This window comes from Aulostomus chinensis, chromosome 1 (genome assembly GCF_037954235.1).
Source record: "Aulostomus chinensis isolate RoL2024-O1b breed Wild chromosome 1, RoL_Achi_v1.0, whole genome shotgun sequence".
NCBI lineage: Eukaryota > Metazoa > Chordata > Actinopteri > Syngnathiformes > Aulostomidae > Aulostomus > Aulostomus chinensis.
The window spans coordinates 50470542-50497520 of record NC_141320.1 but is presented as its reverse complement, the minus strand read 5'-3'; the positions used below and the strand labels follow the sequence as shown (position 1 = coordinate 50497520).

Sequence of the window (26979 nt, the reverse complement as noted above, 5' to 3'; positions counted from 1 at the left end):
TCTTGCTTTTATCTTTTCTATCTTTTCTTTGTATCTGCATTCTGTGGTGCACGGTGGCTCTGGAAGAGCGCTCTAACTATTGTCACTGTACCCCCCCCCCTACAACGAAAATAAAAGATTCTGATTCCGATTCTGACACACACACACACACACACACACACACACGTGTATCAACATGATGTTCCGAATGTTTCACTGTCTGTGGTTGTCCAGCTCTCCTTGTCTCTTCACTGTCATTGTCAGAACTCGGAGCAGTCTTCCTCTCCAGGTGATGTCTCTGAGTGATGATGATTGCTGTCTGTTCAACCAGCTTCATTTGTTGATATCTGAGAAGGACTGAAGACAGCAAAGTGTGCTGATTGGCCAACAACCCCTCACAGGTCAAAGGTCACTGCTCTGAGGCGGACCAGTTTACTGTAACAGTGGTGGCACCATCCACTGCTGGCGCTCTCTTCAGTGCTTCTTGTTTCTGCCCTTTGTGTGTGAGCTCCTAGAGCAGCTGGTCCGCCCCCCCCCCTTTTCTTTTCTATTCCTCTAATTTATTTTTTGATTTTCTATTTTTGTAATTCATCATCGATCTCGGCTCACGGTCGCTACACTCTTGACCTCCTGTGAGCCTTGAAGAGAGAGAAGCCACCTTTGTGTTGGAGAAGAGCAGCTTAGTCCAGGCAGCCAGCAGCCTGAGACCAGAGGGTAGCCAATCAACGCGCTTCCCTTCTTCATCGAGCGAATCTCAGCGGGAGCCACGGTCGACGAGGTGGAGGCTTTGGAGGCCGTCCTCCCACCAGTTCGTTGGAGAGGCGTCGTACATCGATGGGAGAATCCAGCTGAGAACGTAAGCCGGTTACGTTGGTTTTCACCGATTCAGGCCTGGACTCCTGTCTCGCTGCCAAACTCCGCCTGACTCCGCAGAGCTGGTCAGCCTCCACTCAGTCCTCTTCATTTGGTTGGAGGTCACCATCGTTCATCCTACACACCTTTCCACCTGCCTCTTAGCCGTCTACTTGAAGCTCAGATAAATCCAGGCTAATTCATACCTGCTACTCAATATGGGCCTTAATTACTCTGCTGGAATTATCACTCTGTCTTAAGTGTTTTCTTAATTGTATTAAATCCTCTTTAATTTCCAAGAAGTCTTCCAACTCATTCATTCATGCAAGCCACTGATCCACAAGACCTCATTGATGAGCTTCAACCTGAGACTGATTGTTTCTCATTGGACGAAACACCCATTCAATGAGACTCATTGTCAGTCCATTGAAATCTACTGGTGTTCCTGGTGAGTTGATTTAACAACATGAGCTGACAGAATCTACGTTCAGGTAGGAACCACCACATCCAGGGGTCTGGACCTTTGAGCAGGCAGAGCCATCAAAGTAGCAGACTAAGCTAGCAGACATTAGCATTGAGAAGAAACTGATACCTGAGCCTACTTTTGGGTCTGGTCAAGTGATGACACAATAATATGACATCATTGTCAGACTGACGCCTGCTCAACACTGACCAAACGCCGCCCTATTGCATTGTGGGAAATTTCTGCTTGGCTCGCGTCCATCAAAACACACAAAGAAATTTCTCCAGAATTGACAGTGGATACAATTGATTCCACACTGGTTTCGGGTGCAGGTTTGGAATTTCAGACACAGTCTGTGTTTGTGTTGTTCATTCAGTGATTTTTCTTACAATTCCCAATCAAAGCCCCACATTGCTAATGAACTCAAAATGATGCTAACAGTAATGTAGTGATAGTTGCTAATAAACTAAGTGATGCTGACAGTCATGTGGTTAGAGTTTCAAGTAACCTAAAAATGATGCAGACAGTAATGTAGTAAGAGTTGCTTCGAACCTCAAAGTAATGCGTCAGTGATTTCAGAAGAATTGCTAATGATCTCAAAATGATGCGACAGTGATGTAGTGATAGTTGCTAATAAACTCAGTGATGCTGACAGTCATGTAGTAAGAGTTGCTAAAAACCACAAAATAATGCGACTGTGATGTCGGAAGAATTGCTCATGATCTCAAAATGATGCGACGGTAATCTAGTAAGAGCTGCTAATAAATTCAAAATGATGCTAACAGTAATGTAGTGAAAGTTTCGAATAACCTCAAAGTGATGCTGACAGTCATGTGGTTAGAGTTTCGAGTAACCTAAAAATGATGCGGACAGTAATGTATTAAGAGTTGCTAATAACCTCAAAATAATGCGACAGTGATTTCAGAAGAATTTCTAATGAACTCAAAATGATGCTAACAGTAACGTAGTGATAGTTGCTAATAAACTCAGTGATACTTACAATAATGTAGTAAGAGTTTCAAACTCCCTCAAAATGATGCTGACAGTCATGTAGTAAGAGTTGCTACTAAACTCAAAATAATGCGACAGTGATGTCGGAAGAGTTGCTAATGAACTCAAAATGATGCTACAGTGATGTAGTAAGAGATGCTAAAAAACTAAAAATGATGCTGACGGTAATGTCGGAAGAGTTGAAACTAACGTTAAAATGATGCTACACTGTTGTCATAAGAATTGCTAATAAACTCAAAATGATGCTAACAGTAATGTAGTAAGTGTTTCGAAATACCTCAAAGTGATGCTGACAGTCATGTAGTCAGAGTTGCTACGAACCTCAAAATAATGCGACAGTGATGTTGGAAGAATTGCTAATGGTCTCAAAATGATGCGACAGTGATGTAGCAAGAATTGCTAATGAACTCAAAATGATGCTAACTGTAATGGAATGAAAGTTTCGAATGGCCTCAAAGTGATGCTGACAGTCATGTAGTAAGAGTTGCTACAAAACTCAAAATAATGCGACAGCGATGTCGGAAGAATTGCTAATAAACTCAAAATGATGCTGACGGAAATCTAGTAAGAGCTGCTAATGATCTCAAAATGATGCTACAGTGATGTTGTAAGAATTGCTAATGATATCAAAATGATGTGACGGTCATGTAGTAAGAATTGCTAATGAACTCAAAATAATGCCAACAGTAATGTAGCGATAGTTGCTAATAAACTCAGTGATGCTTACAGTAATGTCGTAAGTGTTTCGAACTACCTCAAAGTGATGCTGACAGTCATGTAGTGATAGTTGCTAATAAACTCAGTTATGCTTACAGTAACGTAGTAAGTGTTTTGAACAACCTCAAAGTGAAGCTGACAGTCATGTAGTAAGAGTTGCTACTAACCTCAAAATAATACTACGGTGATGTCGTAAGAATTGCTAATGATATCAACATGATGTGACAGTGATGTAGTAAGAATTGCTAATGATCTCAAAATGATGCTACAGTGATGCCGGAAGAATTGCTAATGAATTCAAAAATGATGCTGACAGTAATGTAGTGATAGTTGCTAATAAACTCAAAGTGATGCTGACAGTAATTTATGAAGAGTTGCAAAAAACCTTATAATAATGACACAGTAATGTAGTAAGAGTTGCTATGAAACTAAAAATAATGCGACAGTGATGTAAGAAGAATTACTAATGATCTCAAAATGATGCGACAGTGATGTCGTCAGAATTGAGAGTCGGGGTTTTCCAAGTTGATCTCCTCCCACGCATGAATTCTCTCTGGTATCCTTCCACTTACTGCGAAGACGAGCCGTGGATGTATTGTCCTGAGCCCAGGGCTTGTCAGATACCATGACCCTCAACTAAATGTGGCAGAAACCCTGCCCTCTTCATTTAGGGCTGGAAGGTGTGAGAGACACTGGGAGCTCATCGAGGCTACGTCCTCCGCGGTCTCCTCAGGCATGCCAGCACAAGAGGAGACCGCCAACTGGCCGGGACAGGCGGTCACCGTTGTTTTTGCCGCCGCCGTGGTCGGCCTTTCTTTCTTTCTTTCCTTTTTTCACACGATCACAGGGGAGAGCGCGGACGCAGTCCCCCACTGTCAGAAATTATGCAGTTGAGATTCCCACATTTGGGGAATTCACCAGGGTCAGCACAGCCCCAGTGCAATGGCTGAGCCTCACCCGGGGAGAACCACCTTGCTGATCATGGTATCTCCCCTGCCAGGTAAGTATGACTCGCTGAGCTTAGGAACAGACATGAGCTCCAGGGACACAGCCTTCTGACTGACAGGCAGGGAGGCCGACACAGCGCCTGATCTTTCCTACCTTGTGCCAATCTGCCGCGTGCGCAGCCCCCTTTGTTTCTCACAACGATGCCGGATGTCGGATATCCCAAGCCCGGGAAGCTCAGGCACATTGAAGGTTCAGGTCTTTCAGAGTGCATTCCAAAGCCTTTTGGGAAAGGCTCCGAGAGCAGTGCCGTCAGCGGACCTCCATCCTTATCTGGAGTGCAAACGGAGCCACAACTTGACGCCCAGCGGCAGCGCGGGCGGAAATCCAGCCCCGGCCTCATGTGCAGCACTCGAGAGTTGGCCTGAAGAGCACGGGATTTGCTCCTGACAAAAGGGGAGGGGCCCGCACTGTTCCTGGAAGGCCATTGCGGCCGCAGGCTGAGGAAAAGCTGCAGTGCAGGAGGAGAACCCTGGTCCGGCTTTGGGTGGAGCAGGTGAGCGAGTGCCTGGCGGAGGCTTGTTTTATTTCCGACGAGAAATGCGGGGCATTGCACCACTCCTGGAAACACTGCAATACCAGGTTGATGCGTGGAAAGGACGGAGCAAGCTCCCGTTCCATCTCCCTGTTCCAAAAAGCAATTTAATATATGGTTCCCGGATAGGGAACGTACCAGATATTAAACTGATAAGAACAGATACTACACTTGATCTTAGCCAAAAGGCCGAGAAGCGATGCCTGTCAGCCACCCGACGTGAGAGCCAGCACCCCCGGTACAGCCAATCCCGGCCGCGGCTGTGGGCAGGAACTGCAACATTTTGGGTGGCGACACAAAATGCAGTGCCATAAACACTACATCTGGCACACTGGTTGTCCCCACTGCTATCCAAAGCAAAGGCAATCGGTGCCTTCACCCTGCTATGCTAGTGGGGCGACTCAAAGTAAAACAAAGCGGTGTTCAAAGCCACAAGCCAGCGACTCATCCTGGAGTCTGGGTTTTCCAAGTTGATCTCCTCCCACGCATGAATTCTCTGGTATCATTCCACTTACTGCGAAGACGAGCCGTGGATGTATTGTCCTGAGCCCAGGGCTTGTCAGATACCGTGACCCTCAACTAAATGTGGCAGAAACCCTGCCCTCTTCATTTAGGGCTGGAAGGTGTGAGAGATACTGGGAGCTCATCGAGGCTACGTCCTCCGCGGTCTCCTCAGGCTGGCCAGCACAAGAGGAGACCGCCAACTGGCCGGGACAGGCGGTCACCGTTGTTGCCGCCGTGGTCGGCCTTTCTTTCTTTCTTTCCTTTTTTCACACGATCACAGGGGAGAGCGCGGACGCAGTCCCCCACTGTCAGAAATTATGCAGTTGAGACTCCCACATTTGGGGAATTCACCAGGGTATCCAAAGCCCGGGAAGCTCAGCCGATGCCGTTTTCAAGGCTCACCTTGTCGCTCGGTGAACCAGCGTGGCCTCGAGCCGCATTAGAATTGCTAATGAACTCAAAATGATGCTAACAGTAATGGAGTGAAAGTTTTGAATAACCTAAAAGTGATGCTGACAGTAATGTAGTAAAAGTTGCTACGAACCTCAAAATATTGCGACAGTGATGTCGGAAGAATTGCTAATGAACTCAAAATGATGTTAACAGTAATGTAGTGATAGTTGCTAATTAACTCAGTGATGCTTAAAGTAATGTAGTCAGTGTTTCGAACAACCTCAAAGTGATGCTGACAGTCAGTTAGAAAGAGTTGCTTAAAATAATGCAACAGTAATGTAGTAAGAGTTGCTAACAACCTCAAAATAATGCGACAGTGATGTCAGAAGAATTGCTAATGAACTTAAAATGATGCTAACTTTAATGTAGTTATAGTTGCTAATCAACTCAGTGATGCTTACAGCAATGTAGTAAGTTTTTCGAATAACCTCAAAGTGATGCTGACAGTCATGTAGTAAGAGTTGCTACGAAACTCAAAATAATGCTACTGTGATGTCGTAAGAATTGCTAATAAACTCAAAATGATACTAACAGTAATGTAGTGAAAGTTTCGAATAACCTCAAAGTGATGCTGACAGTCATGTGGTTAGAGCTGCGAGTAACCTAAAAATGATGATGACAGTGATGTCGTAAGAATTGCTATTGAACTCAAAACGATGCTAACAGTCACGTGGTGATAGATGCTAATAAACTCAGTGATGCTGACAGTAATGTAGTAATAGTTGCTAATAACCTCAAAATGATGCGACAGTGATGTCGTAAGAATTGCTAATGAACTCAAAATGATGCGACAGTGATGTTGTAAGAATTGCTAATGAACTCAAAATGATGCGACAGTGATGTCAGAAGAATTGCAAATGAACTCAAAATGATGCTGACGGTAATCTAGTAAGAGTTGCTAAAAAACTCAAAGTAATGCGAAAGTGATGTCGTAAGAATTGCTAATAAACTCAAAATAATACTGACATTATTGTAGTAATAGTTGCTACGAACCTCAAAATGATGCTACCGTGATGTTCTAAGGATTTCTAACAAACTGAAAGTGATGCTGACAGTAATGTAGTGAAAGTTTCGAATAACCTCAAAGTGATGCTGACAGTCTTGTAGTAATATTTGCTACGAACCTCAAAACGATGCTACAGTGATGTAATTAAAGTTACTAATGATCTCAAAATGATGCTGAGAGTGATGTCGTAAGATTTGCGAATAACCTCAAAAAATGCTACAGTGATGTAGGAAGATTTGCTAACGACCTCAAAAACAATGCTACAGGGATGTAGGAAGAGTTGCTAATAACCTCAAAATAATGCGACAGAGATGTCGTAAGAATTGCTAATGAAATCAAAATAATGCTAACAGTAATGCAGTGAAAGATTCGAATAACCTCAATGATAATAATGAACTCAAAATGATGCTGACAGTGATGTAATGAGAGTATCTACTAATTTCAAAAAGATGCGAAAGTGATGTCATGAGAGTTGCTTCTAACCTAATAAATGATGCGAAAGTGATGTGGTGAGAGTTGCTACTATCCTCAAAATGATGCTACAGTGATGTAGTGAGAGTTTCGATGAACCTCAAAATGATGCTCCAGTGATGTACTGAGAGTTGCTGAAAACCTTAAAATGATGCTGACAGTCATGTAGTGAGAGTTGCTACTATCCTCCAAATGATGCTACAGTGATGTAGTGAGAGTTTCGATGAACCTCAAAATGATGCTCCAGTGATGTACTGAGAGTTGCTTAAAATCTCAAAATAATGCGACAGTGATGTGGTGAGAGTTGCTTCTGTCACGACCCGGCTCAGAAATCGTGACATCGAAGGAGGGAGACGCAGACTAAACGTGAAACACAACTAATAATTTATTATTAGTAACGCAAAATCAACACAAGGCAAACCATAACGTACAGTGGAGTGTGGTTATCAGTAGTGTCAGTGGTGAGTGCGAGTGTGTGCATGAGTGTACAGGGGGTGTATGTGTGCGGTGTGATGGATGCAGAGAACTAAACAAGACATAACTCAAGAAACACAACCATCGCTCCGACGTGGGCCAGGAGGAGTGAGCGAGAGACAACCGGCCAGGTTGATCGCCTGCTTTATAGCTGGGAGACGCCGGGCCCAGGTGCTCCCAATTAGTCAGCAGCTCCGCCCCATGAAGCTCGAACCTGAGAAGGGAAGGAAGTCAAAAATAATGCAACGCCCCCATGCCCGTGACCATGGGGACGTGACACTACGAACCTCAATATGATGCTCCAGTAATGTAGTGAGAGTTGCTACTAATCTAAGAAATGATGCTCCAGTGATGTAAAAAGAATTGCTACAAACCTAAGAAATGATGCAACAGTGATTTGGTGAGAGTTGCTTAAAACCTCAAAATGATGCTACAGTGATGTAGTGAGAGTTGCTACGAAGCTCAAAATGATGCTACAGTGATGTCGTAAGAGTTGCTAAAAATCTCAAAATGATGCTTCAGTGATGTTGTGAGAGTTGCTAAAAACCTCAAAATGATGCTCCAGTGATGTAGTGAGAGTTGCTTCAAACCTTAAAATGATGCTGACAGTCATGAAGTGAGAGTTGCTACTTTCCTCAAAATGATGCTACAGTGATGTAGTAAGAGTTGCTAAAAATCTCAAAATGATTCTTCAGTGATGTGGTGAGAGTTGCTAAAAACCTCAAAATGATGCTACAGTAATGTAGTGAGAGTTGCTTAAAACCTCAAAATGATGCTACAGTAATGTAGTGAGAATTGCTAAAAACCTCAAAATGATGCTGTCAGTAATGTAGTGAGAGTTGCTACGAACCTCAAAATGATGCTACAGTGATGTGGTGAGAGTTGCAAAAAACCTCAAAATGATGCTACAGTAATGTAGTGAGAGTTGCTACGAACCTCAAAATGATGCTGTCAGTAATGTAGTGAGAGTTGCTACGAACCTCAAAATGATGCTACAGTGATGTGGTGAGAGTTGCGAAAAACCTCAAAATGATGCGACAGTGATGTAGTGAGAGTTGCTACGAACCTCAAAATGATGCTAACAGTAATGTAGTGAGAGTTGCTACGAACCTCAAAATGATGCTACAGTGATGTGGTGAGAGTTGCGAAAAACCTCAAAATGATGCTACAGTAATGTAGTGAGAGTTGCGAAAAACCTCAAAATGATGCTACAGTGATGTAGTGAGAGTTGCTACTAACCTCAAAATGATGCTCCAGTGATGCAGTAAGAGTTGCTTGAAACCTTAAAATGATGCTGACAGTCATTTAGTGAGAGTTGCTACTATCCTCCAAATGATGCTACAGTGATGTAGTGAGAGTTGCTACTATCCTCCAAATGATGCTACAGTGATGTAGTGAGAGTTGCTACTATCCTCAAAATGATGCTACAGTGATGTAGTGAGAGTTGCTACCAACCTCAAAATGATGCTGATAGTGATGTAGTGAGAGTTGCTAAAAATCTCAAAATGATGCTATCAGTAATGTTGTGACAGTTGCTAAAACCTCAAACTGATGCTACAGTGATGTAGTGAGAGTTGCTACTAATCTCAAAATGATGCTGACACTCATGAAGTGGGAGTTTCAAAAATCCTCAAAATGATGCTACAGTGATGTAGTGAGAGTTGCTACTAATCTCAAAATGATGCTGACAGTGATGTCATGAGAGCTGCTACGAACCTCAAAATGATGCTAAAGTCATTTAGTGAGAGTTGCTAAAAACCTAAAAATGATACTGACAGTAATGTAGTGTGAGTTTCTGTTAACTCAAAATAATGCTACAGTGATGTAGTGAGAGTTGCTACCAACCTCAAAATGATGCTGATAGTGATGTAGTGAGAGTTGCTAAAAATCTCAAAATGATGCTATCAGTAATGTTGTGACAGGTGCTAAAACCTCAAACTGATGCTACAGTGATGTAGTGAGAGTTGCTACTAATCTCAAAATGATGCTGACACTCATGAAGTGGGAGTTTCAAAAATCCTCAAAATGATGCTACAGTGATGTAGTGAGAGTTGCTACTAATCTCAAAATGATGCTGACAGTGATGTAATGAGAGTTGCTACTAACCTAAGAAATGATGCTCCAGTGATGTGGTGAGAGTTGCTAAAAACCTCAAAATGATGATTACAGTAATGTATTGAGAGTTGCAACTCACCTAAAAATGATGCTACAGTGATGTAGTGAGAGTTGCTAAAAACCTAAGAAATGATGCTGCAGTGATGTGGTGAGAGTTGCTAAAAACCGCAAGATGATGCAACAGTAATGTCGTGAGAGTTGCTACGATGCTCAAATGATGCTACAGTGATGTAATAAGAATTGCCACTAACCAAACAAATGATGCTACAGTGATGTAGTGAGAGTTGCGAAAAACCTCAATATGATGCCACAATAATGTCGTGAGAGTTGCGACTAACCTCAAAATGATGCTGATAGTGATGTCATGAGAGTTGCTACGAACCTCAAAATGATGCTGAAGTGATGTAATGAGACTTGCTACTAACCTAAGAAAGGATGCTACAGTGATGTGGTGAGAGTTCTACGAACCTCAAAATGATGCTGACAGTAATGTAGTGAGAATTGCTACGAACCTTTAAATGATTCGACAGTGGTGTAGTAAGAGTTACTACTATCCTCAAAATGATGCTTCAGTGATGTAGTAAGAGTTGCTACTACCCTAAGAAATGATGCTCCAGTGATGTGGTGAGAGTTGCTAAAAACCTCAAAATGATGCTGACAGTAATGTAGTGAGAGTTTCTGCTAAACTCAAAATAAGGCTACAGTGATGTAGTGAGAGTTTCAACTATTCTCAAAATGATTCTTCAGTGATGTAGTGAGAGTTGCTACTAATCTCAAAATGATGTTACACTGATGTGGTGAGAGTTCTACGAACCTCAAAATGATGCTCAAGTGATGTAATGACAGTTGCTACTAATTTAAAAATGATGCAAAAGTGATGTCATGAGAGTTGCTACGAACCTCAAAATGATGCTGAAGTGATGTAATGAGACTTGCTACTAACCTAAGAAAGGATGCTACAGTGATGTGGTGAGAGTTCTACGAACCTCAAAATGATGCTGACAGTAATGTAGTGAGAATTGCTACGAACCTTTAAATGATTCGACAGTGGTGTAGTAAGAGTTACTACTATCCTCAAAATGATGCTTCAGTGATGTAGTAAGAGTTGCTACTACCCTAAGAAATGATGCTCCAGTGATGTGGTGAGAGTTGCTAAAAACCTCAAAATGATGCTGACAGTAATGTAGTGAGAGTTTCTGCTAAACTCAAAATAAGGCTACAGTGATGTAGTGAGAGTTTCAACTATTCTCAAAATGATTCTTCAGTGATGTAGTGAGAGTTGCTACTAACCTCAAAATGATGTTACACTGATGTGGTGAGAGTTCTACGAACCTCAAAATGATGCTCAAGTGATGTAATGACAGTTGCTACTAATTTAAAAATGATGCTAAAGTGATGTAATGAGAGTTGCTCCGAACCTAAGAAATGATGCGACAGTGATGTAGTGAGAGTTACTAGGAAGCTCAAATTGATGCTGACAGTAATGTAGTGAGAGTTGCTTAAAACCTAAAAATTGATGCTAAAGTCATGGAGTGAGAGTTGCTACGAACCTCAAAATGATGCAGTGATGAAGTAAGAGTTGACACTATCCTCAAATTGATGCTTACAGTAATGTAGTGAGAGTTTCTTCTTAACTGAAAATAAAGCTACAGTAATGTAGTGAGAGTTTCTTCTTAACTGAAAATAAAGCTACAGTGATGTAGTGAGAGTTTCTTCTTAACTGAAAATAAAGCTACAGTGATGTAGTGAGAGTTTCTTCTCACATAAGAAATGATAATCAAGTGATGTAATGAGAGATGCTACGAACCTAAGAAATGATGCTACAGTGTTGTAGTGAGAGTTGCAACTAATGTCAAAATGATGCTAAAGTGATGTAATGAGAGTTGCTAATAACCTCAAAATGATGCTACAGTGATGTAGTAAGAGTTGCTCATGACATCAAAATGATGCTACAGTGATGTGGTGAGAGTTGATAGTAATTTCAAAATCATGCCAAAGTGATGTAATGAGAGTGGCTACTTACTTAAGAAATGATGCTACAGTGATGTGGTGAGAGTTGCTACGAACCTAAAAAATGATGCTAAAGTGATGCAGTAAGAGTTGCTTAAAACCTTAAAATGATGCTGACAGTCATGTAGTGAGAGTTGCTTAAAATCTCAAAATGATGCGACAGTGATGTGGTGAGAGTTGCTACTATCCTTCAAATGATGCTACAATGATGTAGTGAGAGTTGCTTAAAATCTCAAAATGATGTGACAGTGATGTGGTAATAGTTTCAAAAAACTCAAAATGATGCTCCAGTGATGTAGTCAGAGTTGCTACGAACCTCAAAATGATGCTGACAGTCATGAAGTGAGATTTGCTACTATCCTCAAAATGATGCTACAGTGATGTGGTGAGAATTGCTAAAAATCTCATAATGATGCGAAAGTGATGTGATGAGAGTTGCTCAAAACCTCAAATGATGCTGTCAGTAATGTAGTGAGAGTTGCTACGAACCTCAAAATGATGCTCCAGTGATGTAGTGAGAGTTGCTACGAACCTCAAAATGATGCTACAGTAATGTAGTAGGAGTTACTAAAAATCTAAAAATGATGCTGAAGTGATGGGGGGAGAGTTGCTAAAATCCTCAAAATGATGCTACAGGATGTAGTGAGAGTTGCCACAAACCTCAAAATGATGCTACAGTAATGTAGTGAGAGTTGCTACGAAGCTCAAAATGATGCAACAGTAATGTGGTGAGAGTTGCTTAAAACCTCAAAATGATGCTACGGTAATGTGGTGAGAGTTGCTTAAAACCTCAAAATGATGCTACAGTGATGTAGTGAGAGTTGCTACGGACCTGAAAATGATGCTCCAGTGATGCAGTAAGAGTTGCTTAAAACCTCAAAATGATTCTACAGTGATGTGGTGAGAGTTTCTTAAAATCTCAAAATGATGCGACAGTGATGTGGTAAGAGTTGCGAAAGACCTCAAAATGATGCTGACAGTAATGTGGTGAGAGTTGCTAAAAATCTCAAATGATGCAACAGTGATGTAGAGAGAGTTGCTTAAAATCTCAAATGATGCAACAGTGATGTAGAGAGAGTTGCTACGATCCTCAAAATGATGCTACAGTAATGTATTAGGTTGCTAAAACCTCAAAATGATGCTACAGTGATGTAGTGAGAGTTGCTACGAACGTCAAAATGATGCTCCAGTGATGTGGTAAGAGTTGCTAAAAACCTCAAAATGATGCTAAAGTGATGTGGTGAGAGTTGCTAAAATCCTCAAAATGATGCTACAGTGATGTAGTGAGAGTTGCCACGAACCTCAAAATGATGCACCAGTAATGTAGTGAGAGTTGCTCCGAACCTAAAAATGATGCGACAGTAATGTGGTAAGAGTTGCTAAAAATCTCAAAATGATGCTAAAGTGATGTGGTGAGAGTTGAAAAAAAAAATCAAAATGATGCTGTCAGTAATGTAGTGAGAGTTGCTTCGACCCTCAAAATGATGCTACAGTGATGTAGTGAGAGTTGCTAAAAACCTCAAAATGATGCTACAGTGATACAGTGAGAGTTGCTACTCATCGAAGAAATGATGCTAAAGTGATGTAGTGAGAGTTGCTTCAAATCTCAAAATGATGCTACAGTGATGTGGTGAGAGTTTCTTAAAATCTTAAAATGATACGACAGTGATATGGTGAGAGTTGCTACTATCCTCCAAATGATGCTACAGTGATGTTGTGAGAGTTGCTTAAGATCTCAAAATGATGCGACAGTGATGTGGTGAGAGTTGCTACGATCCTCCAAATGATGCTACAGTGATGTAGTGAGAGTTGCTTAAAATCTCAAATGATGCTACAGTGATGTAGTGAGAGTTGCTACGGACCTCAAAATGATGCTCCAGTGATGCAGTAAGAGTTGCTTAAAACCTCAAAATGATGCTGACAGTAATGTAGTGAGAGTTGTTAAGAACCTCAAAATGATGCTACAGTGATGTGGTAAGAGTTGCTACGAACCTCAAAATGATTCCACAGTGATGTAGAGAGAGTTGCTATGATCCTCAAAATGATGCTACAGTAATATATTAGGTTGCTAAAAACCTCAAAATGATGCTACAGTGATGTAGTGAGAGTTGCTACGATCCTCAAAATGATGCTACAGTAATGTATTCGGTTGACTAAAAACCTCAAAATGATGCTCCAGTGATGCAGTAAGAGTTGCTTAAAACCTTTAAAAATGATGCTGACAGTCATGTAGTGACAGTTGCTACTATCCTCCAAATGATGCTACAGTGATGTCGTGACAGTTGCTAAAAATCTCAAAATGATGTGACAGTGATGTGGTAATAGTTTCAAAAAACTCAAAATGATGCTCCAGTGATGTAGTAAGAGTTGGTACGAACCTCAAAATGATGCTGACAGTCATGAAGTGAGATTTGCTACTATCCTCAAAATGATGCGACAGTGATGTAGGAAGAGTTGCTAAAAACCTCAAAATGATGCTGCAGTGATGTAGTGAGAGTTGCTACTAATCTAAGAAATGATGCTAAAGTGATGTGTTGAGAGTTGCTTCAAATCTCAAAATGATCCTCCAGTGATGCAGTAAGAGTTGCTTAAAACCTTAAAATGATGCCACAGTGATGTGGTGAGAGTTGCTACTAACCTAAAAAATGATGCTACAGTCATGTAGTGAGAGTTGCTAAAAACCTCAAAATGATGCTGACAGTGATGTAATGAGAGTTGCTACTAACCTAAGAAATTATGCCACAGTGATGGGGTGAGAGTTGCTACTAATCTCAAAATGATGCTAAAGTGATGTAATGAGAGTTGCTACTAACCTAAGAAATGATGCTACAGTGATGTAGTGATAGTTGCTAAAAACCTAAAAATGAGGCTCCAGTAATGTCGTAAGAGTTGCTACTATCCTCAAAATGATGCTAAAGTTATATGGTGAGAGTTGCTACTAATCTCAAAATGATGCTGAAAGTGATGTCGTGAGAGTTTCTACGAACCTCAAAATGATGCTACAGTGATGTGGTGAGAGTTGCTACAAACCTAAGAAATGATGCCACTGTGATGTAGTGATAGTTGCTACTAATCTCAAAATGATGCTAAAGTGATGTTGTGAGAGTTGCTATGTACCTAAGAAATGATGCTACAGTGATGTGGTGAGAATTGTTACCGACCTCAAAATGATGCTAGAGTGATGTGGTGAGAGTTGCTACTAATCTCAAAATGATGCTAAAGTGATGTTGCGAAAGTTGCTATGTACCTAAGAAATGAAGCTACAGTGATGTGGTGAGAGTTGTTACCGACCTCAAAATGATGCAAGAGTGATGTCGTGAGAGTTGCTACTAACCTAAAAATGATGCTTACAGTGATGTCGTGAGAGTTGCTACTATCCTCAAAATGATGCTGAAAGTGATGAAGTGAGAGTTGCAACAAACCTCAAAATGATGGTGACAGTCATGTAGTGAGAGTTGCTACGAACCTCAAAATGATGCTACAGTAATGTGGTGAGAGTTGCTTAAAACCTCAAAATGATGGGACAGTGATGTAGTGAGAGTTGCTACGGACCTGAAAATGATGCTCCAGTGATGCAGTAAGAGTTGCTTAAAACCTCAAAATGATGCTACAGTGATGTGGTGAGAGTTTCTTAAAATCTCAAAATGATGCGACAGTGATGTGGTAAGAGTTGCGAAAGACCTCAAAATGATGCTGACAGTAATGTGGTGAGAGTTGCTAAAAATCTCAAAATGATGCTAAAGTGATATAGTGAGAGTTGCTATGAACCTCAAAATGATGCTCCAGTGATGTGGTGAGAGTTGCTACTATCCTCCAAATGATGCTACAGTGATGTAGTGAGAGTTGCTTAAAATCTCAAATGATGCAACAGTGATGTAGTGAGAGTTGCTACGATCCTCAAAATGATGCTACAGTAATGTATTAGGTTGCTAAAACCTCAAAATGATGCTACAGTGATGTAGTGAGAGTTGCTACGAACGTCAAAATGATGCTCCAGTGATGTAGTAAGAGTTGCTTAAAACCTTAAAATGATGCTGACAGTCATGTAGTGAGAGTTGCTACTATCCTCAAAATGATGCTAAAGTGATGTGATGAGAGTTGCTAAAAATCTCAAAATGATGCTGTAAGTAATGAAGTGAGACTTGCTACGAACCTCAATAATGCTACAGTAATGTTGTAAGTGTTGCTAAAAATCTCAAAATGATGCTAAAGTGATGTGGTGAGAGTTGCTAAAATCCTCAAAATGATGCGACAGTGATGTAGTGAGAGTTGCCACGAACCTCAAAATGATGCACCAGTAATGTAGTGAGAGTTGCTCCAAACCTCAAAATGATGAGACAGTAATGTGGAAAGAGTTGCTAAAAATCTCAAAATGATGCTAAAGTGATGTGGTGAGAGTTGGAAAAAAAATCAAAATGATGCTGTCAGTAATGTAGTGAGAGTTGCTACGACCCTCAAAATGATGCTACAGTGATGTAGTGAGAGTTGCTAAAAACCTCAAAATGATGCTACAGTGATACAGTGAGAGTTGCTACTCATCGAAGAAATGATGCTAAAGTGATGTAGTGAGAGTTGCTTCATATCTCAAAATGATGCTACAGTGATGTGGTGAGAGTTTCTTAAAATCTTAAAATGATGCGACACTGATATGGTGAGAGTTTCTACTATGATCCAAATGATGCTACAGTGATGTAGTGAGAGTTGCTTAAAATCTCAAATGATGCAACAGTGATGTAGTGAGAGTTGCTACGGACCTCAAAATGATGCTCCAGTGATGCAGTAAGAGTTGCTTAAAACCTCAAAATGATGCTGACAGTCATGTAGTGAGAGTTGTTAAGAACCTCAAAATGATGCTACAGTGATGTGGTGAGAGTTGATAGTAATTTCAAAATCATGCCAAAGTGATGTAATGAGAGTTGCTACTTACTTAAGAAATGATGCTACAGTGATGTGGTGACAGTTGCTACGAACCTCAAAATGATGCTACAGTGATGTATTAGGTTGCTAAAAACCTCAAAATGATGCTACAGTGATGTAGTGAGAGTTGCTACGATCCTCAAAATGATGCTACAGTAATGTATTCGGTTGACTAAAAACCTCAAAATGATGCTCCAGTGATGCAGTAAGAGTTGCTTAAAACCTTTAAAAATGATGCTGACAGTCATGTAGTGAGAGTTGCTACTATCCTCCAAATGATGCTACAGTGATGTCGTGATAGTTGCTAAAAATCTCAAAATGATGTGACAAGGATGTGGTAATAGTTTCAAAAAACTCAAAATGATGCTCCAGTGATGTAGTAAGAGTTGCTACGAACCTCAAAATGATGCTGACAGTCATGAAGTGAGATTTGCTACTATCCTCAAAATGATGCTACAGTGATGTAGGAAGAGATGCTAAAAACCTCAAAATGATGCTGCAGTGATGTAGTGAGAGTTGCTACTAATCTAAGAAATGATGCTACAGTGATGTGGTGAGAGTTGCTACTAACCTCAAAATGATGGTGACAGTCATGTAGTGAGACTTGCTGCTAACCTTAAAATGATGCTGACAGTGATGTCGTGAGAGTTTCTTCGAACCTCAAAATGATGCTACAGTGATGTAATGAGAGTTGCTGAAAACCTAAGAAATGATGCCACTGTGATGTGGTGAGAGTTGCTACAAACCTAAGAAATGATGCCACAGTGATGTAGTGATAGTTGCTAAAAACCTAAAATTGAGGCTCCAGTAATGTCGTGAGAGTTGCTACTATCCTCAAAATGATGCTAAAGTTATATGGTGAGAGTTGCTACTAATCTCAAAATGATGCTGAAAGTGATGTCGTGAGAGTTTCTACGAACCTCAAAATGATGCTACAGTGATGTGGTGAGAGTTGCTACAAACCTAAGAAATGATGCCACTGTGATGTAGTGATAGTTGCTACTAATCTCAAAATGATGCTAAAGTGATGTTGTGAGAGTTGCTATGTACCTAAGAAATGATGCTACAGTGATGTGGTGAGAATTGTTACCGACCTCAAAATGATGCTAGAGTGATGTGGTGAGAGTTGCTACTAATCTCAAAATGATGCTAAAGTGATGTTGTGAAAGTTGCTATGTACCTAAGAAATGATGCTAGTGATGTGGTGAGAGTTGTTACCGACCTCAAAATGATGCAAGAGTGATGTCGTGAGAGTTGCTACTAACCTAAAAATGATGCTTACAGTGATGTCGTGAGAGTTGCTACTATCCTCAAAATGATGCTGAAAGTGATGAAGTGAGAGTTGCTACAAACCTCAAAATGATGGTGACAGTCATGTAGTGAGAGTTGCTACGAACCTCAAAATGATGCTACAGTAATGTGGTGAGAGTTGCTTAAAACCTCAAAATGATGCGACAGTGATGTAGTGAGAGTTGCTACGGACCTGAAAATGATGCTCCAGTGATGCAGTAAGAGTTGCTTAAAACCTCAAAATGATGCTACAGTGATGTGGTGAGAGTTTCTTAAAATCTCAAAATGATGCGACAGTGATGTGGTAAGAGTTGCGAAAGACCTCAAAATGATGCTGACAGTAATGTGGTGAGAGTTGCTAAAAATCTCAAAATGATACTAAAGTGATATAGTGAGAGTTGCTACGAACCTCAAAATGATGCTCCAGTGATGTGGTGAGAGTTGCTACTATCCTCCAAATGATGCTACAGTGATGTAGTGAGAGTTGCTTGAAATCTCAAATGATGCAACAGTGATGTAGTGAGAGTTGCTACGATCCTCAAAATGATGCTACAGTAATGTATTAGGTTGCTAAAACCTCAAAATGATGCTACAGTGATGTAGTGAGAGTTGCTACGAACGTCAAAATGATGCTCCAGTGATGTAGTAAGAGTTGCTTAAAACCTTAAAATGATGCTGACAGTCATGTAGTGAGAGTTGCTACTATCCTCAAAATGATGCTAAAGTGATGTGATGAGAGTTGCTAAAAATCTCAAAATGATGCTGTAAGTAATGAAGTGAGACTTGCTACGAACCTCAATAATGCTACAGTAATGTTGTAAGTGTTGCTAAAAATCTCAAAATGATGCTAAAGTGATGTGGTGAGAGTTGCTAAAATCCTCAAAATGATGCTACAGTGATGTAGTGAGAGTTGCCACGAACCTCAAAATGATGCACCAGTAATGTAGTGAGAGTTGCTCCAAACCTCAAAATGATGAGACAGTAATGTGGTAAGAGTTGCTAAAAATCTCAAAATGATGCTAAAGTGATGTGGTGAGAGTTGAAAAAAAAAATCAAAATGATGCTGTCAGTAATGTAGTGAGAGTTGCTTCGACCCTCAAAATGATGCTACAGTGATGTAGTGAGAGTTGCTAAAAACCTCAAAATGATGCTACAGTGATACAGTGAGAGTTGCTACTCATCGAAGAAATGATGCTAAAGTGATGTAGTGAGAGTTGCTTCATATCTCAAAATGATGCTACAGTGATGTGGTGAGAGTTTCTTAAAATCTTAAAATGATGCGACACTGATATGGTGAGAGTTTCTACTATCCTCCAAATGATGCGACAGTGATGTAGTGAGAGTTGCTTAAAATCTCAAATGATGCTACAGTGATGTAGTGAGAGTTGCTACGGACCTCAAAATGATGCTCCAGTGATACAGTAAGAGTTGCTTAAAACCTCAAAATGATGCTGACGGTCATGTAGTGAGAGTTGTTAAGAACCTCAAAATGATGCTAAAGTGATGTGGTGAGAGTTGATAGTAATTTCAAAATCATGCCAAAGTGATGTAATGAGAGTTGCTACTTACTTAAGAAATGATGCTACAGTGATGTGGTGAGAGTTGCTACGAACCTCAAAATGATGCTAAAGTAATGTGGTGAGAGTTGCTACGAACCTCAAAATGATTCTACAGTGATGTAGTGAGAGTTGCTACGATCCTCAAAATGATGCAACAGTAATGTATTAGGTTGCTAAAAACCTCAAAATGATGCTACAGTGATGTAGTGAGAGTTGCTACGATCCTCAAAATGATGCTACAGTAATGTATTCGGTTGACTAAAAACCTCAAAATGATGCTCCAGTGATGCAGTAAGAGTTGCTTAAAACCTTTAAAAATGATGCTGACAGTCATGTAGTGAGAGTTGCTACTATCCTCCAAATGATGCTACAGTGATGTCGTGAGAGTTGCTAAAAATCTCAAAATGATGTGACAAGGATGTGGTAATAGTTTCAAAAAACTCAAAATGATGCTCCAGTGATGTAGTAAGAGTTGCTACGAACCTCAAAATGATGCTGACAGTCATGAAGTGAGATTTGCTACTATCCTCAAAATGATGCTACAGTGATGTAATGAGAGTTGCTAAAAACCTCAAAATGATGCTGCAGTGATGTAATGAGAGTTGCTAAAAACCTAAGAAATGATGCCACTGTGATGTAGTGAGAGTATCTACTAATCTCAAAATGATGCTAAAGTGATGTTGTGACAGTTGCTATGTACCTAAGAAATGATGCTACAGTGATGTGGTGAGAGTTGTTACCGACCTCAAAATGATGCTAGAGTGATGTGGTGAGAGTTGCTACGAATCTCAAAATTATGCTAAAGTGATGTTGTGAAAGTTGCTATGTACCTAAGAAATGATGCTACAGTGATGTGGTGAGAGTTGTTACCGACCTCAAAATGATGCTAGAGCGATGTCGTGAGAGTTGCTACTAACCTAAAAATGATGCTTACAGTGATGTCGTGAGAGTTGCTACTATCCTCAAAATGATGCTGAAAGTGATGAAGTGAGAGTTGCTACAAACCTCAAAATGATGGTGACAGTCATGTAGTGAGAGTTGCTTAAAACCTCAAAATGATGCTCCAGTGATGCAGTAAGAGTTGCTTAAAACCTCAAAATAATGCTACAGTGATGTGGTGAGAGTTTCTTAAAATCTCAAAATGATGCGACAGTGATGTGGTAAGAGTTGCGAAAGACCTCAAAATGATGCTCCAGTGATGTAGTAAGAGTTGCTACGAACCTCAAAATGATGCTGACAGTCATGAAGTGAGATTTGCTACTATCCTCAAAATGATGCTACAGTGATGTAGGAAGAGTTGCTAAAAACCTCAAAATGATGCTGCAGTGATGTAGTGAGAGTTGCTACTAATCTAAGAAATGATGGTAAAGTGATGTGGTGAGAGTTGCTTCAAATCTCAAAATGATGCTCCAGTGATGCAGTAAGAGTTGCTTAAAACCTTAAAATGATGCCACAGTGATGTGGTGAGAGTTGCTATTAACCTAAAAAATGATGCTACAGTCATGTAGTGAGAGTTGCTAAAAACCTCAAAATGATACTGACAGTGATGTAATGAGAGTTGCTACTAACCTAAGAAATGATGCCACAGTGATGGGGTGAGAGTTGCTACTAATCTCAAAATGATGCTAAAGTGATGTAATGAGAGTTGCTACTAACCTAAGAAATGATGCTACAGTGATGTGGTGAGAGTTGCTACTAACCTCAAAATGATGGTGACAGTCATGTAGTGAGACTTGCTGCTAACCTTAAAATGATGCTGACAGTCATGTAGTGAGAGTTTCTTCGAACCTCAAAATGATGCTACAGTGATGTAATGAGAGTTGCTAAAAACCTAAGAAATGATGCCACTGTGATGTAGTGAGAGTTGCTACTAATCTCAAAATGATGCTAAAGTGATGTTGTGACAGTTGCTATGTACCTAAGAAATGATGCTACAGTGATGTGGTGAGAGTTGTTACCGACCTCAAAATGATGCTAGAGTGATGTGGTGAGAGTTGCTACGAATCTCAAAATTATGCTAAAGTGATGTTGTGAAAGTTGCTATGTACCTAAGAAATGATGCTACAGTGATGTGGTGAGAGTTGTTACCGACCTCAAAATGATGCTAGAGCGATGTCGTGAGAGTTGCTACTAACCTAAAAATGATGCTTACAGTGATGTCGTGAGAGTTGCTACTATCCTCAAAATGATGCTGAAAGTGATGAAGTGAGAGTTGCTACAAACCTCAAAATGATGGTGACAGTCATGTAGTGAGAGTTGCTTAAAACCTCAAAATGATGCTCCAGTGATGCAGTAAGAGTTGCTTAAAACCTCAAAATAATGCTACAGTGATGTGGTGAGAGTTTCTTAAAATCTCAAAATGATGCGACAGTGATGTGGTAAGAGTTGCGAAAGACCTCAAAATGATGCTCCAGTGATGTAGTAAGAGTTGCTACGAACCTCAAAATGATGCTGACAGTCATGAAGTGAGATTTGCTACTATCCTCAAAATGATGCTACAGTGATGTAGGAAGAGTTGCTAAAAACCTCAAAATGATGCTGCAGTGATGTAGTGAGAGTTGCTACTAATCTAAGAAATGATGGTAAAGTGATGTGGTGAGAGTTGCTTCAAATCTCAAAATGATGCTCCAGTGATGCAGTAAGAGTTGCTTAAAACCTTAAAATGATGCCACAGTGATGTGGTGAGAGTTGCTATTAACCTAAAAAATGATGCTACAGTCATGTAGTGAGAGTTGCTAAAAACCTCAAAATGATACTGACAGTGATGTAATGAGAGTTGCTACTAACCTAAGAAATGATGCCACAGTGATGGGGTGAGAGTTGCTACTAATCTCAAAATGATGCTAAAGTGATGTAATGAGAGTTGCTACTAACCTAAGAAATGATGCTACAGTGATGTGGTGAGAGTTGCTACTAACCTCAAAATGATGGTGACAGTCATATAGTGAGACTTGCTGCTAACCTTAAAATGATGCTGACAGTCATGTAGTGAGAGTTTCTTCGAACCTCAAAATGATGCTACAGTGATGTAATGAGAGTTGCTACAAACCTAAGAATTGATGCCACAGTGATGTAGTGATAGTTGCTAAAAACCTAAAAATGAGGCTCCAGTAATGTCGTGAGAGTTGCTACTATCCTCAAAATGATGCTAAAGTAATATGGTTAGAGTTGCTACTAATCTCAAAATGATGCTGAATGTGATGTCGTGAGAGTTTCTACGAACCTCAAAATGATGCTACAGTGATGTAATGAGAGTTGCTACAAACCTAAGAAATGATGCCACTGTGATGTCGTGAGAGTTGCTACTAATCTCAAAATGATGCTAAAGTGATGTGGTGAGAGTTGTTACCGACCTCAAAATGATGCTACAGTGATGTAGTGAGAGTTGCTACGGACCTGAAAATGATGCTCCAGTGATGCAGTAAGAGTTGCTTAAAACCTCAAAATGATGCTACAGTGATGTGGTGAGAGTTTCTTAAAATCTCAAAATGATGCGACAGTGATGTGGTAAGAGTTGCGAAAGACCTCAAAATGATGCTGACAGTAATGTGGTGAGAGTTGCTAAAAATCTCAAAATGATGCTAAAGTGATATAGTGAGAGTTGCTTCGAACCTCAAAATGATGCTCCAGTGATGTGGTGAGAGTTGCTACTATCCTCCAAATGATGCGACAGTAATGTGGTAAGAGTTGCTAAAAATCTCAAAATGATGCTAAAGTGATGTGGTGAGAGTTGAAAAAAAAAATCAAAATGATGCTGTCAGTAATGTAGTGAGAGTTGCTACGACCCTCAAAATGATGCTACAGTGATGTAGTGAGAGTTGCTAAAAACCTCAAAATGATGCTACAGTGATACAAAGAGAGTTGCTACTCATCTAAGAAATGATGCTACAGTGATGTAGTGAGAGTTGCTTCAAATCTCAAAATGATGCTACAGTGATGTAGTGAGAGTTGCTTAAAATCTCAAATGATGCTACAGTGATGTAGTGAGAGTTGCTACGGACCTCAAAATGATGCTCCAGTGATGCAGTAAGAGTTGCTTAAAACCTCAAAATGATGCTGACAGTAATGTAGTGAGAGTTGTTAAGAACCTCAAAATGATGCTACAATGATGTGGTGAGAGTTGATAGTAATTTCAAAATCATGCCAAAGTGATGTAATGAGAGTTGCTACTTACTTAAGAAATGATGCTACAGTGATGTAGTGAGAGTTGCTACGAACCTCAAAATGATGCTAAAGTAATGTGGTGAGAGTTGCTACGAACCTCAAAATGATTCTACAGTGATGTTGTGAGAGTTGCTACGATCCTCAAAATGATGCTACAGTAATGTATTAGGTTGCTAAAAACCTCAAAATGATGCTCCAGTGATGCAGTAAGAGTTGCTTAAAACCTTTAAAAATGATGCTGACAGTCATGTCGTGAGAGTTGCTACTATCCTCCAAATGATGCTACAGTGATGTCGTGAGAGTTGCTAAAAATCTCAAAATGATGTGACAGTGATGTAGGAAGAGTTGCTAAAAACCTCAAAATGATGCTGCAGTGATGTAGGAAGAGTTGCTAAAAACCTCAAAATGATGCTGCAGTGATGTAGTGACAGTAGCTTCTAATCTCAGAAATGATGCTAAAGTGATGTGGTGAGAGTTGCTTCAAATCTCAAAATGATGCTCCAGTGATGCAGTAAGAGTTGCTTAAAACCTTAAAATGATGCCACAGTGATGTGGTGAGAGTTGCTAAAAACCTCAAAATGATGCTACAGTGCTACAGTGATGTAATGAGAGTTGCTACAAACCTAAGAAATGATGCTACAGTGATGTGGTGAGAGTTGCTACTAATCTCAAAATGATGCTAAAGTGATGTTGTGAAAGTCGCTATGTACCTAAGAAATGATGCTCCAGTGATGTGGTGAGAGTTGTTACCGACCTCAAAATGATGCTAGAGTGATGTCGTGAGAGTTGCTACTAACCTAAAAATGATGCTTACAGTGATGTCGTTAGAGTTGCTACTATCCTCCAAAATGATGCTTCAGTAATGTAGTGAGAGTTGCTACTATCCTCAAAATGATGCTGAAAGTGATGAAGTGAGAGTTGCTACAAACCTCAAAAGGATGCTGACAGTGATGTAGTGAGAGTTGCTAAAAACCTGAAAATGATGCTACAGTGATGTGGTGAAAGTTGCTACTAATCTCAAAATGATGCGAAAGTAATGTAATGAGAGTTGCTACTAACCTAAGAAATGATGCTACAGTAATGTAGTGAGTGTTACTACTAAATTAAAAATGATGGTGACAGTCATGTAGTGAGACTTGCTACTAACCTTAAAATGATGCTGACAGTGATGTCGTGAGAGTTTCTACGAACCTCAAAATGATGCTACAGTGATGTAATGAGAGTTGCTACTAACCTAAAAATGAGGCTCCAGTGATGTCGTGAGAGTTGCTACTATCCTCAAAATGATGCTAAAGTAATATAGTGAGAGTTGCTACGAACCTAAAAATGATGCTACAGTGATGTAATGAGAGTTGCTACTAACCTAAGAAATGATGCTACAGTGATGTCGTGAGAGTTGCTACTAACCTGAAAATGATGCTACAGTGATGTCGTGAGAGTTGCTCCAAACCTAAAAAATGATGGTGACCGTCATGTAGTGAGAGTTGCTAAAAACCTCAAAAGGATACTGACAGTAATGTAGTATCCTTGCTAAAAACCTGAAAATGATGCTGACAGTGATGTAATGAGAGTTTCTATGAACCTAAGAAATGATGCTACAGTGATGTAGTGAGAGTTGCTACTATCCTCCAAATGATGCTGACAGTCATGTGAGCTTCATCAAGACCCAGGCCACTATTTGTGGTCATGCATCATTGTAGCTGACCAATGGTCCAACTTCATCAGTCAGTCAGTCAGAGACATTAGCATTTGTCGGCCTGGCCTGCTGCCAAAGACTAACACTGCTTTAGTTGATTTACCTGTGCAGCCATGTCACACTCCTCTCGGCCACCTCCACGGTCAGACGCCAGGTTAAACCAGCCAATGGCGTAAGAATCACTCTCAGAATCTGAAGCGCTCGTAGCTGCAGGGTTTTTCCACACAGCTTCTGTTGAGAGACAAAGTCCATCACTTGATTAACTCTCACCAACAGAAATGTGCAGTTTTCCACTCAGGACAGCTGCTGCATGCTGCTGTTTGTAAAAAGAAGGTCCAGTGGATCCGTTCAGTTCTACATTATTCAGCAGAGAGATGTCACCATTGAATAATGACCATATTTCCTAAAATTATAGCTCAACCACAGAGGGACCAGGCTACTAGAATGACCTCTGTTTACTAGAAGTGCTTCTCCTATGGTGGTGAACTCCTCAGCTGTCAGTGGAGTCAAATCTGTCTTAGAGAGGCCAGAGGTTCCCACACTGGTTCCCTCTCATCATGCAGCCCTGACAGCTGTGTGTGCTGTTCCAGCGTGTTGGCACCTCACTGATGAGTTTCAGGGTTGGCCCTCCCATCTGTTGCTACACCTGAGCCAGCTTCTCCTTGGCTGTAGTGCTGATCTGAAGGATGTGACAGTGTTCCTGGCTTTGTGTCTGATGATGGAAGTGGGGATCTGATCACAGGATTTTCTGACTCCTACATTCAGACGATGTGCAGTGCAGACTGAGTGGTGAATTTGGAGCTGTCTAGTGGATGCTGTCATGTTTGGTGCTGCGTCGCTCACAAGACACTTGACTTTGTTGGTGATGGCCCAGTCCTCCATCAGGCCTCTTTGGACTGGGGCCAAACTGTCAGCAGGGTGACTTTGTGGAAAGTCTTGCACTCCCAACACATTCATTCTCACGAATGCAGTGACAGGTCAGAGCCAAGGGAGCCTCCATGTCCACAGATGTCCACATGGCAGCTGGACTTCCTTTTTCACTCCTTCCCGTTCCTCCTGGTACTTTTTGGCCACCGTTTGTTTGATGGTCTGAAAATGACACCCAGAGTAAATCAATACATTGAAATTAGAGATGAAATAAACTGGAGATATCAACTACTGCTTTAGATCATTTCCACACAAACCTTTCTGGTTGGCAAACATATGAGGCTCAAGGACCTGAACCAGTTCCCTGAACCCTTCCCTCTCAACAGTGCTGAGGGGCTGGCAGTCCTTCAGGATGAAATTCAGCAGAGCCTCATCCAGCATCTGCTTCCTGGAAGCTGGATGGTTAAAGATGAAGGAGAGAAGAAATGAATAGGAATTAATGATCAATGAAGCAACTGTGAGTCAGTTGGAGAGTGGCTGTATACCTGAGTTCATCCTGGTGGATCAGGGACTTCATTCTCATGCCTGGCCCCATCATGCCTCAGCACTGAAGAGGTGCTTTTGTTGAGATGAGACGCTTCTGTCCAACAAATGCGACATTCAACCTGCAGAAAAGAACATGAGTACTCAGCTAAAAGTTCCTTTCTTCATGGTGACTGGTGTTTCTTAGTCTTAGACCACCAGGTTTCCAATGAGGTGTATCGGATACGTTGTTGTGTGCCGCTGAAATCCGTCCAATTCCGGCGTTGTTTCCTCATGAAATATGTTTGCCTTAAAGCTCATTAAAGTGTTGAACCACAATATCGTTCACCATAACTGAGTCAACTTCAA

At 40.6% G+C, this 26979-nt stretch overlaps 2 non-coding genes across 2 annotated transcripts; both read right to left on the bottom strand.

Moving 5' to 3' along the window:
• Positions 1–3866: 3866 nt before the first annotated feature.
• Positions 3867–4030, bottom strand: LOC147272103 (U1 spliceosomal RNA). Its single transcript, XR_015116673.1, has one exon. It is a non-coding gene; the product is annotated as a U1 spliceosomal RNA (small nuclear RNA).
• A 542-nt stretch (positions 4031–4572) lies between these two features.
• LOC147272102 (U2 spliceosomal RNA) lies at positions 4573–4763 on the bottom strand. Its single transcript, XR_015117177.1, has one exon. It is a non-coding gene; the product is annotated as a U2 spliceosomal RNA (small nuclear RNA).
• Between the last annotated feature and the right edge of the window lie 22216 nt (positions 4764–26979).